We start from the raw sequence: 19,800 nt of genomic DNA on the forward strand, positions 1-19,800 counted from the left end.
TCATGACTTAGCCGATTTTAGAACTTAACCACTCAAGTATGCAAACGGGTACGCATACCTAAGTTGCCGGACTTGGACTGTGTTCGCTAGTATGCAAACGGGTACGCATATTGTCGTTAACATCCTACTTCAGTTGATTTCCGTATGCAAACGGGTACGCATACTATAGCTCCCGTACTTCATCTGCCTTTTCCAGTACGCATACGGGTACACATACTATTGCTCCCGGACTTCAACTGACCATACGGGTACGCATACTAGATTCCCGGTCTTGGAATAATCATGCAACAGTTAGCATACAAGTACACATACTGTGCTATATCCAATCATTGGTTAATCGTTCTAAACTCCCATTTCAATCATTGAAACATTCTTAGAAGACGATAATAGATGTCTCACACAAACTATAAGCTTTAAAACAATTCTCAAGTGATCGAATGATCAATACGAAACAATCCGAGTCTACATCAAATGAATGTCTCACAGAAATCATATAAGATGTTACCAGGTGATTTTTACATATTTTCACAGAAATCATATAAGATGTTGCCAGGTGATTCTCACAGAAATGAATGTCTCACGGAAATCATATAAGATCTTTTGACTTTCGTCAAGGATCAAAGATGAACTTGGTTAAAACGAAAGCTTACCAACACATATTTCGAGAAATATGTAAGTGAGTGAAACTCAGCTCGAAATATCAAATGTATATAAATCGAATACTATATAGCTATACGACTTTTGTCTCAAATAGAAGATAGAAAGAGATAGACTTTTGTGTGATAAATGAGTTCAAGTCTCCACATACCTTTTATTGATGAAGTTCCTCCAAGCTCACCTTAGTAGATCTTCGTCTTCAATTGATGAACGTCGTGAAGTCTAAAGCTCAACTACACATTCTATCCTAGTCCGAGACATTGCTATAAGTATACTAGAAATAAAAACTTGTATTTTTGGCAACTAAACTTGACAAACAAGATTGAGATAGCAACGCTTGCGAGTTCGACCGAGCAATGCTCTAATATTTTCCACATTGTCGTAGAACAGTTATGGCCCTTCACCCAAGGTGCCACGCTATATAATGGGTGTCCAATCACTTATGTACGACAAATTTTGTTGATGAAGCTAAAGGAGAACCAGGAATTTTACAAGACAATGTTGTGCGATGGGGATGCTAGTCTCAACGAGCAGTTTTTTAAGTATCAACGTCGTCTCCACGGGGCCAATCCAATCACAAGAGATCATTGGATGGGCATTCCGATATGTGCACACTTAATCGCCGACGCATTCAATTGTGTGGTTCACTATTTCTCAAAAGTTGTTAGTTTCACATTCACCCCAAAAACAACCATATGTGTCGAGCAACTTAAACATAGGAGATTTGTGATTCCGTTGATTAAGAACAACCACTTTATAGGCCTCTAGTTATAAGGTAATTGTCCATTGCCTACGATATCCGAAAGCCCTTATTGGCGTGGATTTAAACCCCGGCACAATATTGGGTTGGTGCATTATGTATGAGCATAACACAGAGATGTGGAAAGCTTTGAAGAAGTTGGACGAAATTATACACGAAGGTCAAATTGTCCTTGAGGATGATTAAATTCGACTCCTGAGTAATTAAGGGATTCTTAAAAGTAGTGGCCATATGCGTAGTCATCAGATGAGTTCTATCTACCTTATAAAGAGATGACAGCTTAAGAAGAAAGAAAGGAATATACGCGTTCTTCTGGATTATATGGTTTCAGATACTTACTTTTTATTTTTTCCTCCAGATATGTATTTTATACCTATAATTGGTGTTATATTCCTGATTAGTAGTCAGAAACTTTCGATCAACAGGATAACATAATACATTCTTCTTTTGTTTTAGCAAAATTTTATGAAGAAAAGGAATTTCATCTTATCCTATGTACCATTAATCAAACTAAGTATGCATTGAACATCATATTATGAATTAAAAATTGTGTTTTCTGGAATTTGGTCTTATTGTTGGGTGTATTATAGTGTAGTTGTAGAATTTGGTTTAACTTTTGGGTGAATTACAGAGATATATTCGGTTAGGAGGAGAAATTTAAGTACCAACCGAACTCCGAAGTTCGGTTCCATGGTGCAAATTTACAGGTAACCGAACACCATTCTGAACTCTCGTTCAAGGGAGTTCGGTTACCGTTTGAAATTTGCAGGTAACGGAACTTCAATGTTTGTTATTCTTCTGCAACGTTCGGTAACCTGTTAAATGATACCAGGTAACCGTACGTTGCATTTGGTTACCTTTGTTTATTTGACAGGTTGTCGAACTGTTGGGTAGCAATCCTAAATGTATTTGCTGCTAATTTTGAGTTTGACCCACCCACTAACTACTCACCTAACGTCCATTATTTAAAAATAAAGTAGCCGTTAGACCTAAATTTTCTATAAAAGGAAACATATCCCTTTAGAACTCCCTATCACATTCACCTATCTCTTTCTACAAACACATTTGATTCTTATACAACCATGGCAGCATTTGACTCCGCCGAAGATTTTGCAATCACCAAAGCATGGTATTCGGAAAGTCGAATTCTAGATCACACCTCGTCCGAGACATTTTGGTCGAAGATACATACCAAATTTATGCAAGATTATGGGAACCCGAAGAAAAGAAGTGTTCAACAAATTCATGATAGGCATCAAGTCGTCCTAGAGGCGGTAGTTGCTTTTACCAAACTCCAACAATGGATTTTCAATGCTAGCCACTTAAGCTTGTCCCTTGAACAATTTCTAAGTATTTTCTTATGTCTTTTTTTTTGTTTTTTTGAAACAATCTACTTTTATCAATTTGTAACTAACAAAGTGAGTTTATGTCGGTTTTTTTATATCCTTACCACTCTTCTGTTGCCACAAGCTTCAATTACATCTTCCCATTTCTGAAAAACATGATAGCCATAGGTCTAAGGGACAATTATTTTTAAGTGAAGATATAAATGGTGGGTATGGCCTAAAACAATAAATTTGGCATTCGGAACACCTAATGGTTATAGGTTAAACATACTCCCTAAGATATGATAAAGTACATTAGTTGTAATTATAAAGGTGGAGAAATTGGGGGACACCCTCGAAAATTGGGGGATACTTCTATTGCGGTCGGCATGATTTTTCAATACCGACTGCAACAATCGTCATTCAAAAACAATACTGACAGTAACAAAAAGTATCTTCCCGTTTGTGGAGGTATCTCCCGATTGTGGTTTTTTATAAAAAGGTTGTGACTAAATACAACCCAAGGATGAGTTAAATACAAGCTCACCTTAAAATTACAGTAAAACTTTTTAATATAATACTCGATAATACAATATTCTCGCTAAAATAATAAAATTCGATGGTCCCAACTCAGGTGCTTAGTGCTAAAATAATAAAATCGATAACATTATGATATAATACATTGCAAAAGTTCCCCTTAAACGTTAGTAGGTCCAAAATATTATATAAAATAATAATTCGATTAGAAAAATAAAAAATAATTTTCTTACATATCAAATTTCTCAAAATATGATTCAATATTGGTTTGTTTCTCTTTAAAGTTCAAATCAAGTGGTATTTCATTCTTGTATGTAGTACAATATTAATGTTTTTACAACTTCCAGTCATGAACTAGAAACTTCTATCAAGCTCGTCAATGGTTGCACATCGTAGGTATTTTGTATTGAACCACAATTGTTCAATTCAGAAAAATTAGAAATTATTCTTTTAAATTAATATACTATTAACATATTTATAAAATAATAAATTATCGATTATATAATATCTCTTTAAAATAACAGGATTAAGGTGGTCCCAAGCATATTATTTTATTGAAGTTTTACTGTAAAATATTTTCTTATCCTATTTGGAGGAGGTAAAAACTACCAACTTTCTCCCTAATTTTTCACGTTTTTTTTTTCTTTTTTCTTTCTAACTATCAACTACTTGGATCATAGTTACACCATTAGACCCACATGAATACATGATTATTTCTGAATATTTTTCTATCTTGTCCATTGAACATAAACAGACGTTAATAAGTTCTCTATCATGAAGTTTCAAACTTATCCACATAATAATTTTTAGGATTTTGATTTAACCAAATATGATTATCAAATTAAAGCATGTTTTAGATACTTCTAATCGAAGATGGGGTACAAGATGTTAAAGTTTATGATGATATATTATAAGATTTCTATTCAGAATCTAGAAAATAATGACCCTAATAGTGATTTTGTTAGAGATGAAAAAGGGGAAAAAAAGATGGTGTGAAGAAAAAATTAAGATGATGGTGGGCTTTCTCCACCCTTATGGAGGTAGTTAACAGATATTTTGATCTCAAATGAAGGTTATATTTAATCTTTATATGGGTTGTATTTAGTCACTATGAGGTATGAATTGTGGGTTTCTTAATATATGTGCATATATTGGTCGCTTATATATTTAATAAAGTAATGTTTTTATCATATTTCTAATGCAAAATCTTAAAGATTTAAGAAAAGAATCACTCACAATCACATTATCTTCGAATTTGAACTATTTAGCTTTTTCCTCCTGAAAATATGATATGAAGGAAAATGAATTTCCCAAATAGAAAAGAGATAACAACGATAGAAAATGAATTTGCTAAAATAAAAGAAGTTGTTAGAGCATTAACCATCATGAATCAAGCAAGATCAACCACAATGATCCAAGGAAAAAACGGGAAAAAAAAAAACTAAAACCAAGAAAAGATACCGGACTCTTTCTTTCCCTCATTTTTTAATTGAGAGACCAAACTTATCAAAGCAAGGGGTGGTCCTAAAAATTTATTTGTCTAGGCCTGTGAGAGGAGACATATATGGATCTGACTTCTTAAAAGTACAACAAAACTTACTAGCACAAAAAAGACAAGCATTTACTCCCAATTTTATGGCTTGCAACCATACGCATATGCCAGTTAATCCATCTTTCTTCAATATTGTACAATAGTCATGTACAATAAAACTTCAATAAAATAATATGTTTGGGACCATCCTAATCCTTATTTTAAAGAGATATTATATAACCGGTAATTTAATAATTATTATTTTATAAATATGGTAATAATATATTAATTTAAAAGAATAATTTCTACTTTTTTTAGTTGAACAATTGTGGTTTAATACAAAATATTACGATGTGCAACCATTGACTAGCTTGATAGAAGTTTCTAGATAATGACTGGAAGTTGTAAAAACATTAATATTGTACTACATACAAGAATGAAATACCACTTGATTTGAACTTTAAAGAGAAACAAACTAATATTGAATCATATTTTGAGAAATTTGATATGTAAGAAAATTATTTTTTATTTTTCTAATCGAATTATTATTTTTATAATATTTTGGACCTACTAACGTTTAAGGGGAACTTTTGGAATGTATTATATTATAATATTATCGATTTTATTATTTTAGCACTAAGCACCCGAGTTGGAACCATCGAATTTTATTATTTTAGCGAGAGTATTGTATTATCGAGTATTATATTAAAAAAGTTCTACTGTAGTCTTATTTTCAAATATTTTCTTAAGCTATTTGGAGTAGGTAAAAACTATCCACTTTCTTCCTAATTTTTCACGTTTTTTTTTGTTTGTTTTTTCTTTCAACTGTCAACCCCTTGGATCATAGTTACACCATTAGACACATGGATACATGATTATTTCCGAATATTTTTGTATCTTGTATATTGAACATAAACAGACGTTAATAGTTCTCTATCACGAAGTTTCAAACTTATCCACATAATAATTTTTAGGCTTTTGATTTTACCCGAATATGATTATCAAATTAAAACGTGTTTTAGATATTTCTAATCAAAGATGGGATTACAAGATGTTAAATTTTTGATGAGAAAAACTTTTGAATATTCTACTCCAAAACTAGGAAATTAGGAAGGATTCAAGATTGTGGAGAGGGGTTCTCATGGTTTAAATTTCAAAATCATATTCTCAGCTGCCATTGGAGCATGGATTAGTGAATTTATGAAAGAGATTATTCAGGCTCAAAATTGGAAAAAGAAATGGACAAACAGAGAAGGCAATTTTGCTTTTCTGATTGAAAAACTAAAAAACATCAGAGGAGAATTTCCCAAGATTGACAGAACATATGAAAGTAAAGCTAGCAACAAAGACATGTTTGGGTAGATAAGATTTAATGATCTAAACAAACTGATGGGTAGGATATAATTTATTCCTCAAAGAATCCCGATGAGAGAAGCTCAGAGAGTTCATTCAAGAGATAGATCTCTCTGTACCTTTAGCTGTACTGCTTATTGGACCATTTCATGGATTTTTGTTGCAAAAGAAATTGCAACAAAGCTTAAATGGAACAAACATTTAAAGCTCACAGTCATAAACAGTTGACCAAGAATGGAATAGTTGTTGAAAAACAATTAAATGGTTCTTAAGGATACTAGCATTGAAATTAAAAGGTGGGTAGATGAAGACGTCACCATTAATACTAGAGCACTGAGTCTTGCTCAAAATTGGATCAAAATAAAAGGTCTTCCAGTACAACTGTGGTCAAAGGATACTTTTGATCATATTGGTGATGCAATGGGGGGATTAGCAGAGGTAGACCATCATACGGTACAAAGGAATCCAGCTTATTGCAGACTCAGAGTCAAAAGCACTGCAAAATTCATACCAGCAGCTCTTAACAGCATAATACAAGGGAATCAGTTGGTTCTGTCCATTGAATGGGATTTCGCTTACTCAACGGAAAAGAAGACGACGGTGCATTCTTACCGGAAAACTCTGCAACTACTAGATAAGGTACAATTAATGAAAATTCAAATTCAAATTTTGAACGTTCTAATATTCGTACAGTTTTAATATTTCAAAATAAATGGCCTAAAGTTAACCACGTGGAGAGGGGTGCTCTTAACCCTCAAACAAAGGCGCCCATAATAATTACCTGCTTATACTTTACCCCCACTTCCTCAAGCACGAAGCCACGAACTATCTAACTGCTAACAATTAAATAAACGGTTTTTTAATAAAGTGGCCAACTGTTTGAACTATAATTAACAAAATGACTGTTTTTTGCAATTGTTATATAAAGTAACGGCAGTTAACTCAAACGTGTCAGTTGAAGGAGATTAAAAGCCCCTAAAACTTTGACTAACCTAAATACGTCTCCATATTTTCTTCCCTGACCTTCAATTCCTTCAGTTCATCTTAAAATTGAAACGAGACATATCTCCAAAAACTAACTCTAATTTAAAGTATCCAAACATCAAAATAATTCAATTGAAAATGAAAACTTATCAGTTTATATAAATTTACAACTACCCAATTCAGGCAGTAGCAAAATAAGTTGATATATATGTAGATCATATAACCGATCTCATAATCAATTTCATCACTACCTCATTTTAAACATCATCAACAACACAAACAAACCGGTACTTTTCATCTTCACGATTCGACGCTTATGGAGCTAATACTTATATGGTGGTCATATTAAAATATCAATATTAACCAGCACTACCTATAGCAACAAAGAGCAACCACCAAGCTACCACAAAATCACAACCTTACTTGAACAACATTCCATCAAATGATCACCACAGACCAAGATCTAAACCCAAAAAATCATAAATCAATAAACCCCAAATTTTGAGGAAACCTAAATTCATTTTCTACTCCATGTAACAAATTAATACAATTAACCATCTGATATACGAAGATAAATAGACATTGGATTTAATATACTTACTCCTTTTGAAAACCCATATTGCTTCAATTTAAAAGTTTCTTTCTTCTTCTTCCTTTAATTTAACTTTTGTGTACTGTAGTCGAACATTAAACTCAAGTAATACTCTTGGTATACCATTAAATATTATGAATAATCAAAAACAACTTTATTTTTTAATGGTACCTTAATCCTTGAAGATTTCTCTTGACTAGTTTTTTTGGTTTGGTTTTGATGGTAATAGCAAGAACAGAATGCGTAAGTGAAGAAGATGTATTATCGGTTTCTTTAATTGTTATGCATTTATAAGGATATGATAGTCATTATACCATGAACGATTGACTTAGTCAATTAGGTAGATCAATCTGGTGGTCACATATGTGTAAACTAACAAGAAGGCCACTTTATAAAAGATTTAAAATTTTTGGCCGGTTTATTAATTTGATGGGAGGAAGTTGGTCAGTTTGTTAATTTTCCATACAAATATCTGATCATATAAACTTCCCGCCAAACCCACCCACTGTAATCAAGCTTTGCATTGACCGGAAATCTACAATCAGGGAAGGTATCAACGTCTTAAGGTAAGTTTCATTTGCCATGTCTCATAATTTTAGCTTTGGCATACTTAACCAGTTAAACTTAATAATCATTGTAGGTTCAGAAAGGCATTACATGTGATTCTTGATTTTTTTTCTCCCTTATTTTGGGTAAGCATATATCTAGATAGTTTAAAGTTTCAAAAAATTGTTTTTTAGGTATTTGTAGAGATATTTCAGTTCTTTAATGGGATTATGATTTATAATCACAAATGATCAGTTTTGGGTTAATGGTATGATATTTTATGAGACCTGCTTTCTATAACTCTAACCATTAAAGATTTGCTTTTGTTGTTTTAGTATTTGTTAAAATGCGTCAGCGAAAAAGCATATTTGTTTCCCATGTTTTTGCACCAATCTTTAGACTTCATGTGTATTTTGCTGTATTGTGTGTGAAACTTACAACTGAGTTGATAGTTCGAGCAATCAAATACACTCAGTATAGGTAATCGACTTCGCATATATTTTTAAACTTCGCAATTGTTTGTTTTTCCTTTAGTGCCATATTTGTCTTTTACTATCTTACTAAATGAATTTTCCAAAATGTTTATATTAAGATTACTAGGGAAGTCGTCTATTATCAAAATGAAGACGCATAGAATTTGAGTTGATTATATCACTTATTCCGTCTAATTGGTGTTGATTTCTTAGTTACTATTATGCTTGTTAAGTTGGCATTATCTTGAACTATATAGATAATGGTCAAGGTAACAAAATAACTAAGTTTTGAAAAAATCATATTGAGTTTTCTGAACCAGATCTTGTTCTTTGGTTACTTTCTTGTAGTGCTCAACATCTCAAGGTACTACAGATCCCAATGAGTGGAGTAACCGATAAGACGGTCGAGAATCATGCCATGTCCTTTGCAATTGACATTCTTGGACATCAGCAACTGCTTGCAGATTACTTGCAGAGAACTTGAAATTCTAGGAAATAATTGCAAGTCTCTAACTTCTCTGAGGAGAAACATGCCACCACCGGACTGGGAAGAGGCTGAAAAACCACTTCCTGCAAAGGTTGATGATGGAGAAGCAATGGTTATAGCTGATACAATGACATCTATTTGCCATCTTGAGCTTTGTTATGGTCAATTTGGTGATTTAGGGCTTGATGCATTGGTCAATAAGTGCAAAAATACCATCCATCTTGACATTATTGGAGTTGTTTGTGTACTAGATGGTGATCTTTTAGACAAGTGGGAATGTTTTGCGTAGTTTAAGGGTCCTTGGGATAATTCCTATTCAGACGATGATCACGACAATAATGAAGTTGCAGTCTTGTCATCAGACTCAGACTCAGATCAGTGAGCTACTCGGCTTCTTGGTATGTCTTTTTCTTGGTATTTAGCTACAGAGTACTCAGGTATACATTTTGGTTATTGCCACACCTTTTGTTTTACCTTTTTGAGGGAGGGATATAGACTAATTAAATCATACGAAAGAAAACTACAAAGAACCAACTTAGACAGTGTTGCATGTCAGGAGCTAAATAAACAAAACTAGCTCTTTTTTCTTCTACTCCAGTTTAGGCAGAAGGTTTACATGAGCTATGAACATTCCCTTAATGGAAACTTACAGTGCACTTTCAAATCTCATATGTATATGAAAATATTATGTTTATATTAGAGGGTTTGAGAAAGAAAGGAAAGTACAAACAAAGACTCAAATACAGACATGTTGTCAATAACAGCACACTGTTGTACGGACGTAAAACACTAAAGGCACTAAGTTAATACAAAAGAGGCACTCAAACAGTTATTACTGAAAATAACCGTCTTTAAGTTCACTAGCGCTACCCCCCTCCCCAAGCTGGAGAGGATGCAGAATCTTCAGCTTGTCCCTGAGAAAATCAAATCTTGGTGCAGAGAGTCCTTTAGTGAAAATGTCATGAGCTTGATGAAGAGATGAGATATAAGTAACCTGCAAGTGCTTTGACTGAACTAATTCTCTAAAAAAATGAAAATTTATAGCTAAGTGTTTCATCCTGCGGTGGAATACAAGATTTGAAGATAGAGCAATAGATCCCTTGTTATCACAAGCAATAATAGGAGGAACTGATAAAAAGACATATAGATCTTTCAGAACCTGACAGAGCCAAAACACTTCTGCAGCAGCGGTAACCAATGATTTATACTCATCTTCTGTAGAACTTCTAGAGCTAGTTGGTGTTAGAGCAGTGCTCGGTCGAACTCGCAAGCGTTGCTATCTCAAGCTTGTTTTTCAAGTTTAGTGATCAAAACTATAAATCTTGATTTCTAGTCTACTTATAGTAATGTCTCGGACTAGGATAGATTGTGTAGTTGGGATTTAGACTTCACGACGTTCATCGATCGAAGACGAAGAACTACTAAGGAGAGCTTATGGAACTTCATCAACAAAAGGTATGTGAAGACTGAAACTCATTTATCACTCAGAAAGTCTATTTCTACTCTATCTCCCTTCTTGAGATAAAAGTCGTATTACTATATAGTGTTCGATTATACACATTTGATATTTCGATCTGAGTTTAACTCGCTTACATATTCCTAGAAATATGTGTTGGTAAGCTTTCGCTTTAACCAAGTTCATCTTATATTCTTGACGAAAGTCAAAATATGATCATATGAAAATTGCCTTGTAACATCTTACATGATTTTTGTGATACAGTCATTTGATGTAGACTCGGAATGTTTCGTATTGATTTTCAATAACTTGAAAATCGCTTTGATGCTAATAGTTAGTGAAACAACTATTGTCATCCTCCAAGTAAGTTTCATTGATTGAAATAGAATTTAGAACACTTAACCATAATTGGATTATAAACATAGTATGCGTACTTGCGTATATGTTGATCCAAGACCGGTATAGTATGCATACTCATATGCATACTTGGAAGGTCAGGTAAAGTCCGGGAGCCGTGGTATGCGTACCCGTACGCGTACTGGCGAACTCAGTTGAAGTCTGGGAACTTTTGTATGCGTACCCGTACGCGTACTAATTCAACTGTTATTTTGGATGTGTGATAGTATGTATACCCGTTCGCATACTGTCAGACATAGTCCAAGTCCGGCTACTAAAGTATGCGTACCCATTTTCATACTTGAGTGGGTTAAGTTATAGAATCGGTTTGTTCATGAACTAATACATTTATATAATAAGGAATACGATCTTTTGCAAATTGTGGCTATAATGTTCATGACTTGATTCAAGTGAATCAAAATCAATTTTGCTTCAATTGTGTCTTGTATACTTCTATGAGAATATAAACAATTGAACAAATCTATAACTAGTTTCATTTGAGTCATTTGAACTAGTTGTGGTTACAATGAATAAGGTTGATATGAAAGGGATCATATGGCTAACTTCGGTTAACTATTGTTGACCAACAAGGTGCACACGTTTAGGTACGGTTACTCATATCTAAATGAAGTCACTTTTCATTTGTGTGTAACAAGCTAAGTTCGATCTAACGGTTGAAAGATATTAACTTGAGCCTAATCAGGTTTTCATCTAACGGTGAATATTGAATGCTTTGTTACCAAGGTAGCATTGATTGCAAACCCTGATTTTAAGACTATATAAAGGAGAACTCTAGCAACTGAGAAACTTAATCCCCACACCTCCTGTGTGATACTAGTTGTATAATCTAGAGTCGATTCTCCTTTAACCTTAGGTTTTTCATGAAACCCTGTAGGTTAACGACTTGAAGACTTGATTGGGATTATGAAGCCAGACCCAACTATTTTCTCTGTAGTTGTCTGTTATGACCTTGCCATGTTCTATCGTATTGAGTACTATCTTCTCTAAGATTTTCTCGAGATTGATTCTCCGATAGGCAAGATAAAAAGTAGTCACAAGCATCTTCGTCTCATCGTTTTCCACAATTTCTTGTTTCGCTACCATACGATTAAGATTATTGTGAGGTGATTGATATTTCTAGGCTGTTCTTCGGGAATATAATTCGGTATATCAATTGGTTCATGTTCACCTTGATTTATCAAAAGACGGAACAAAACTCATAGGTTTATATGTGGGAGACAAATTTATCTATTCTATAGACTTTTCTATGTGAGGCAGATTGTTTTATCAAGTCTTCGACTTTGGGTCATAGCAACTCTTAGTTGTGGGTGAGATCAGCTAAGGAAATCAAGTGAACAGAATCCGACGTGGTTATAGAGGCGTATTGAACGCGACTATTCCTGATCAATGTAAGATTGATTAGGGCTCAACTACATTCCAGCCCGAAGTTAACTTGGAGTAGGCTAGTGTCTGTATCGGCTTAATACAGTGTGGTGTTCAAATCTGGACTAGGTCCCGGGATTTTTCTGCATTTGCGGTTTCCTCGTTAACAAAACTTCTGGTGTCTGTATTATTTCTTTTTCTCATTATATTTTGTTATGTAATAGAAATATCACAGGTTGTGCGTTAATTTAAATCATTTCTTGAATCCGAACTTTGGGTTGTTGATTGAATTGATTGACACTTGGATATTGGTTTATGATACCGTCCAAGTTATTTCTCTTATTCAATCGAGCTCGCAAATTCCTATTTGTTTGATTGCGGATTGAATTGAGAAATCGAGATACAAACTCTTGGATATATTTCCATTGATTGAGTCTGACTGTATAGTTGATTCTCTTGGAATTATATTGGAGTTGTCCATACGGATTGTTAAGCAAAATATTGGGTGTGGTTGTTAGACCCCCTCTTTTTCAATTGGTATCAGAGCAGGCAAACACATTCAAGACCTCATAAGTATGTGTTTGTAGCAATCTAACTATATGGACAGAGGCGCTATCTCTATAAACGTACCGCCAGTCTTTGATGGCTCGAATTACTTGTGGTGGAAAATTGTTATGTGTTCTTTTCTTCAAGCACGTGATTTTCAATCATGGGTTTACGTTGTCAATGTCTATAATCCTCCGGTTGTTACAATAGGCACTGTAACTGTTCCAAAGGATATTGGTGATTATGATGCTGTCGAGATTCTTGCTGCAAAGCAAAATTCTGACGGATTGAATGCAATCATCCATGCCATTACCCTAGATCTTCAGTACCATGTGACTACGTGCACTCGGTCTAAAGATGTTTGGGATGTCTTAGAAACCGTATTTGAAGGGAATACCTGTGAAAAAAAAGCTAGGCTTCAAAACCTAAATTCTGATTGGGAAAACCTTCGTATGGAAAATGAAGATTCATTTGATGAGTTTAATCACAAAGTGCATGAAATTGTTAATGCATCTTTTGCGTTGGGTAAGACTATTCCTGAAAAGGACATTGTGATGAAAATTCTCTAGTCATTGCCATGTAGATACGATTCTAAGAAACATGTCATCGTTGAAGGAAATAACCTTGATGTGCTTTCCAGAAATACTCTGGTTGGGAAGTTAAAGATCTTTGATCATGAGCATGTATCCAAATCTGGAAAGGATATTGCTTTCAAAGCACAAAAGAACACTAAATTACTGGATAAAAGTAAAAGTGTTGGCATTTCTGAAGATGATCTTTCTGAGACTGATTCATCAGATGAAGATCTTGACAAGTCAGTCTCTTTTATCACAAGACAGTTTAGAGATCTTCTTTTGAAGAGAGGTAAACGATTCACCAGAGACAAACCTAAGTCATCAGTTAAACCTCATAATCGAATTCCTCCTAAAAACAGGGATGCTGACGATACTGATGACGAGGATATGCCATAATGCTTCAAGTGTAAAGCTTTTGGTCATTTTGCGAATGAGTGTCCAAATCGTAGAAAATACTCTGGAAACAAAGGTCTTGCTACAACTCTTGATGAAACGTCTGATCACTATGATTCTAATGAAGATGAAAAATCAAGTGTTGCACTCCTCTGTGAAAATATTGATTTTGATAATTGTAGCAATACGTTCATCGACCTCAATATCCTTCCGGGAGAAACTTCAACCAATTTGGAGGATAAAATGGATTTCTCTTTGTCTACTGGAAATTCTATTTCTAATTTTTCAGGTTCTGTCGTTTGTCTAGCAGCATGCACAGCTGTGACGTCTGAACCATCCTCCATAATGACATGTTTGTTAGAGCATTGCTCGGTTGAACCCACCAAGCGTTGGTATGTCAAGTTTGGTTGTCATATTTTAGTGAATCAAAACTCATTTAAAGAGTCGCTTGATTATTTACTAGAGTCAACTTCGTATAGGTTAGCTAGAAAGTTACTAGGATATAAGACTTACAAGTATTACATGAAGACTTGAAGAATGTGAAGGAGTAGAGAGCTACAACAACGACATCATCCTTCCACTTGAAGTTGGTAATATTTAACTTGAATTGTTTCATTCCTAAAGAATCTTTCAAGTCGTGCATATTGAAAACATAATTGCGGAGCTGTGAATGATTATACTCTAGTTAGACATAGTATTAAGGAATTACAATACGAAGTATAACGTCTATCTTTTGAACTTCGTATATAAGACATCGACATAATCGTATGAATGCTATTGTGATTATGTATATGGGTATGGGTGAAGATTTCGTCCTACGAAACAATGTTTTACATTCATTTAAAGGAAGTACAATTCATAAACGTGTTTTATGAATCGAAAGGGAAATCGCTAGGCCTATTGGTATTGTTATTCATTACAAATATCCGGATTACCAATATGTGTGTTTAGTATAACCGCTCATAACTTGTTTATGTATCTTGGTAAAACTATTCACAATGCCTGATTTTTGTATTGGTATGACTTTTATTAGTGAAACCGATCCTAAGTAATCACCTAAGATGGTATAATCGATATTTGTAATTGGTGTGACCATTCCTAGTCATTGGGTGACCGATCCTAGAACTTGGTTGAGACTAATCACAAGTTGTGTAATCGATCCTTGTAGTAGGTTAACAAGTTTTAGTAATTGGCGTGACCGATCCTATAACTTGTTCAACCGATCACAAGTAAGTACCATAAATAAGTGGTAATCGATCCTAGTACGTAGTTAACAATGTTTTTGGATACTAATGTGACCGATCATAGTAGCCACTTGGAGGTAGAACTGAAACTTGTTTTGGTAGAACCGTTAAACCCATGAGTGGTGATTGAATGTTTTTGATCAATCACATTGCTCTTGGAAATCAGATGAACCAATTCTAAACTCGTTTGGAAGTGTGGCAAATCGGTTCCAAGATTGTAAATATGAAAAAGGATTTACAAAGTAAAGATGCCGACATACTTTGAACATGTGAAGTAACTCTTATCTTTTATTGTTCCAAAGATATTCCTTAATAACTAAAGAAGAATCCCGGATCGAAATAAATTGAGAATCTTTTAATTAAGGTTTTTAGTTTTATATGCATTTAATTTCCAGCAATTAAAATGCATATCTTTAGAAAATAAAAATTGGTAATGTGCATTTACTAATTGGAGATTTTCTACTGAGATTTCAGTCAATATTTGGACAGAGCATTTCCAGGAATTATGAAAACCGAATTTGGAAATATATTGCACATCCTGAGAATATTTTCGGTTTTGGAAATTCCTTGGTGTCCAAACTTCCTTGGTCTATAAATATTGAAGTTTGAATTTCGAGCAAACTAATCCTTAGAGCCAACAAAACTACCTATTTAAGCAATTTCTATTCATTTTCATGCGATAGGATGACGCATTGTTATAATGCTCCTTGTGAAGCAGACACGCTAGATTGCGGTACTCGATTCTGGATGTACCAGTGCGATACGTATATCGGCTTAAGTCTTTGCGACTAGCTATTTTCTTAGCTTGCTCTTAAGCAAGATTGTGCCTTGATTAGGCATATATATATATTCAATGTATGAGTTAGAAAGTGTCCTTTTTATCCTTAGACTGGCAAGAAAGGTAGGATATCATATCGTCCTTTAGCTTTGTAGCCTTTGTCGTGAGGTTGTCCTTTGCACTTGAAAATTCCAATTACTGGTTAATAACGGTAGAGAATATATAGTTATAAACAATTACGTTTCAAGTCAATGACTAGGCATGTTTAAGATAAAGAGACAAGATGTCTCCTGTTCTCTGGACAATATTTGCAAGCTAAGTCGTGAGCTTTGGTGAGCTCGGATGCACTATCGTGACCGATCCGAGATGAATGCATTGAGCATGTAAAGCATTTTATGCATATTATATCATAATAAATTATTGCAAATTGCATTTGAATGTTAGATAGCATGAGCATATATCAAGGTATGCAGTAAGAGTGATTCTTTTAACTATTATTTCATCATGTGATTAAATGAAATTTAATTCTTATGAAATTGGCTACTTAAAGCCTATATGTACATATATTCAAAATGAAATGAAATGCATCAGTGGCATACTACTCTTCATTAAGGAGCTGTTGTTGCTCATTCTAATGTAAGCAATTGTAATATGTTATGACGAAGCTAAAGTTTACTTATAAAGCATTTAATTCGTCTGAGCGATTTATATCTAATCCCTGCTATAAGGTGTCGCTTAGAGTAACATGTCATGCGATTCTAGATTATTATTTGATATATAGGTGTGTGTGTATAGTAAGGTCTTTGAGACCACAGATACTTAGCCTTCTTTGGAGCTAGATAGCGTGTTATTGGTCTTGAAATGACCATCTAAAACAGACGCCATGGAAGAGTCTTTCTTAGAGCATATTAGCAAGTACCTGTTGGTCATGAAATGTATCAAAATTCTTTGATTCAAACTATATAAGCATATATTTAAGTACAAAGCATTTAGCTGTTATGCAGTAATCCAAAAGAAATCAAGAGATGAGGTAGGAAAGGTATGGTATCCGAGTTGCTGCTCGGAGATGGACTGATGAGTCCGATATTATTGACACGATCCGAGTTCATGCTCCTAGACCGATGACTTGGTTAGTCCGAGCTCTGGTTGGCTCTCATCGTGCTGGTTGCTTGGCGAGTACGAGATGGTTGATCCAATTCAGCTGTCCGATCCAATCGTGAGGATCTGTTAGAGATTGCTGCTCCGATGTGACTTCGTCCGTCATCATCTTTCTGTGACATCAAGTCAATCAATATAGTAAGCCTTTAATGGAATTGACTCGTTCGGCACTTCACGTTAAGAAAGTACTAAGAAATATAGAAAAAATAAGCCCAAGTCAGGTTGAGATGTTGAGGCATCCGAGTTCATGCTCTGCCTGTCCCATTAATTATCTGTCCGAGATTAGTGCTCGGAAATAAGCTGATGAGTTTGAGCTCGTGTTGGCTGACTCTTGCTCCGATGTTTCTCTGGTCCGATATAGACTGAGCTTTGTTTGTCCGCGGTTGGTGTTCCGAACTGGGGGTACTGCCAGTACGAGATGGTGCTCCGATGGCCTGGTCAGTCCGAGTTCCGATTCGTCACGAGATGGCCTCGAGGTGGTCACGATCTGGTGATTCCGATGTGATTGCGTCCACCATCGTTTTTTCTGGTTGGCCCCATCGTGCTGGTTGCTTTGACAACACGAGATTGCTTGTCCGAGATCGATGCTCAGAGGTGAATTGATGAGTCCATCCGATATAGCTGTCACGAGCTCTGGCTCTGCACGATATGGGTTCAGGAAGTCTTATCCGATGCGCGTTGTTGGTCTCTTATCCGATGTAGGTGGAGCTGTGTCATTGTCTGTCTGGTTAGATAAGCAGTTCTTCACGAGTTGGTCTCGAGATGGGTACTTGTGAACTGCTGGTGAAGAGATTTCCTCCCGATCATCATTTTGCTGTAACAACAAGTCAGTTCAGTGAGTAATCACAATATGATAGACTCGTTCGGCAATTGCTATGAAAGACAACACGAGAAGAGAAGAAAAAAGAGCCCAAAATCAGGCTATGATGTTAATGGCAGCCTGTAATCGTGTTACTGCTCCAATTTGGCTTCGCCGATGTAGCTTTTGTGTGTCAGGGCGATGAGAATTGATGGCTGCTTCAACTGGTCAGCACGATGTAGCTAAAGCTCTCTTTGCTGAGTAGTTTTTCTGCAACAACAAGTCATATAGGTTAGTAATCATGATATGATGAACTCGTTTAGGAATTGCTGTGAAAGACAACACGAGGAGAGATTGAAGACAAAAAACCCTAAATCAGGCTAAGCTGTTGATGGGAGCCTCTAATTGTGAACTGCTCCCATGTGGGTTCGTCCATCAGCTTTCTGCTGGATATTTTCTTTTCAGCAACTGAACGAGTCTTTCTCCTCCATCTGGTTATCACCTGTCGATATGGATTGACTACGAGCTCTAGCCGGCTCCCATCGTGTTGGTTAATTGCTGTTGATATCGCTTCTAGTCCGACATCGTTGAGCCTGAATTGTCTGCCCGAGATTGGTTTTCTAGATCGAGCTGTACAAGATGGTCCGTCCAACTGGATCGGTGTTATTCACGAGACTGCTATGAAAGACAGCACGAAGCCACGAACACATTAAAGAAAAGAAGCCCTGAATCAGGCTAATATGTTGATTCTCAGTGGTTTTCTGAAAAAATCTCCAATGGGTTTGAAGAATAAGATCTACAGATTGTAAATTTGAAATCGAAGATCAATTTTAATCAAGATTTTGAAGCAAAATCAGACTTGTATTGAAGAACAAGCCCTGGTTTTTGTAATAGATTTTTCTGAATTTTTGTGTGTAAATCTTGTAGATCTGAAAAACTAAGAAGAAGATAAAGAGATGTGAAGAGAAAAATTTGTTTCCCGGTGGATTGTTGATGAAAGCTTGCTGATTTCAGCGGTGTTGAAGTTGTTCTTCATATTTTCCGCCGCAGCGCCTCTTTTCTCTCTTTGTATTTCTTTAGGCTTCGTTTGGAGTCGGACGAGACACCTTGTTGTCTGAAGCTCTTGTATCTGCTGGATCTGTTACATAACTTGTTGGTAGTGAACAAATGATGTTCTAAGGGGCTAGGTTGGATAAATCCATCATTCTAGTCCCTGTTTCTAAGGGGCTAGGTTGGATAAATCCATCACTCTAGTCCCTGTTTCTAGCACCATAATGTAGTTGCATCTTTTCTGATGTTTACACCCATGATGATCTTAACCATCAAAACATACATTAACACACATAAAAGAAGATAAAGTGCAGAAATATAAAAGGAGACAAATCATTTTACATGGTTCGGTCAATTGTGACCTACATCCACGGATTTCACTATGTTATGAGGTGTTTACAAGATCTCCATTGGAGAGGCTCTCATGGAGCTCCGAGGAAGAAGAAGGAGGCTAGCCTTAGCTAGAGCGACCATCCATAGATCCGACCCCCACTTCCCTATTTCTCTTTCTCTTTTATAGGGTAGGTGGTTACATTAATTACAAATACGCCCTTAGGGCTGACTAGATAGGATAAGACTAAGTGGTTGGGTATACATTGTGTATATGGTTGCATTTTAGTAGGGTACTTCGGCTCCTAATCTTGCGCCACGTAGCGAGTTGATATTTTTCTCTCACATTTGGTGTGCACAAAACTTGATCGGCTGGGGATCCAACTATAATCGGTTTATCTTTCGATAGATTGGATTGATTAGTTGAGTAGATCAGCATCAATATAT

The 19,800-nt window shown here is 35.3% G+C and overlaps 1 long non-coding RNA gene across 1 annotated transcript; it reads right to left on the reverse strand.

Annotated features, from left to right (window-relative positions):
* Positions 1-16,922: 16,922 nt before the first annotated feature.
* LOC113310396 lies at positions 16,923-19,459 on the reverse strand. Its single transcript, XR_003341126.1, has 2 exons — positions 18,343-19,459; positions 16,923-18,243 (listed from the first exon to the last, which is right to left on the reverse strand). It is a non-coding gene; the product is annotated as an uncharacterized LOC113310396 (long non-coding RNA).
* Positions 19,460-19,800: the final 341 nt, after the last annotated feature.

The sequence above is a fragment of the Papaver somniferum genome, chromosome 9, assembly GCF_003573695.1.
Source record: "Papaver somniferum cultivar HN1 chromosome 9, ASM357369v1, whole genome shotgun sequence".
Taxonomy (NCBI): Eukaryota; Viridiplantae; Streptophyta; class Magnoliopsida; order Ranunculales; family Papaveraceae; genus Papaver; species Papaver somniferum.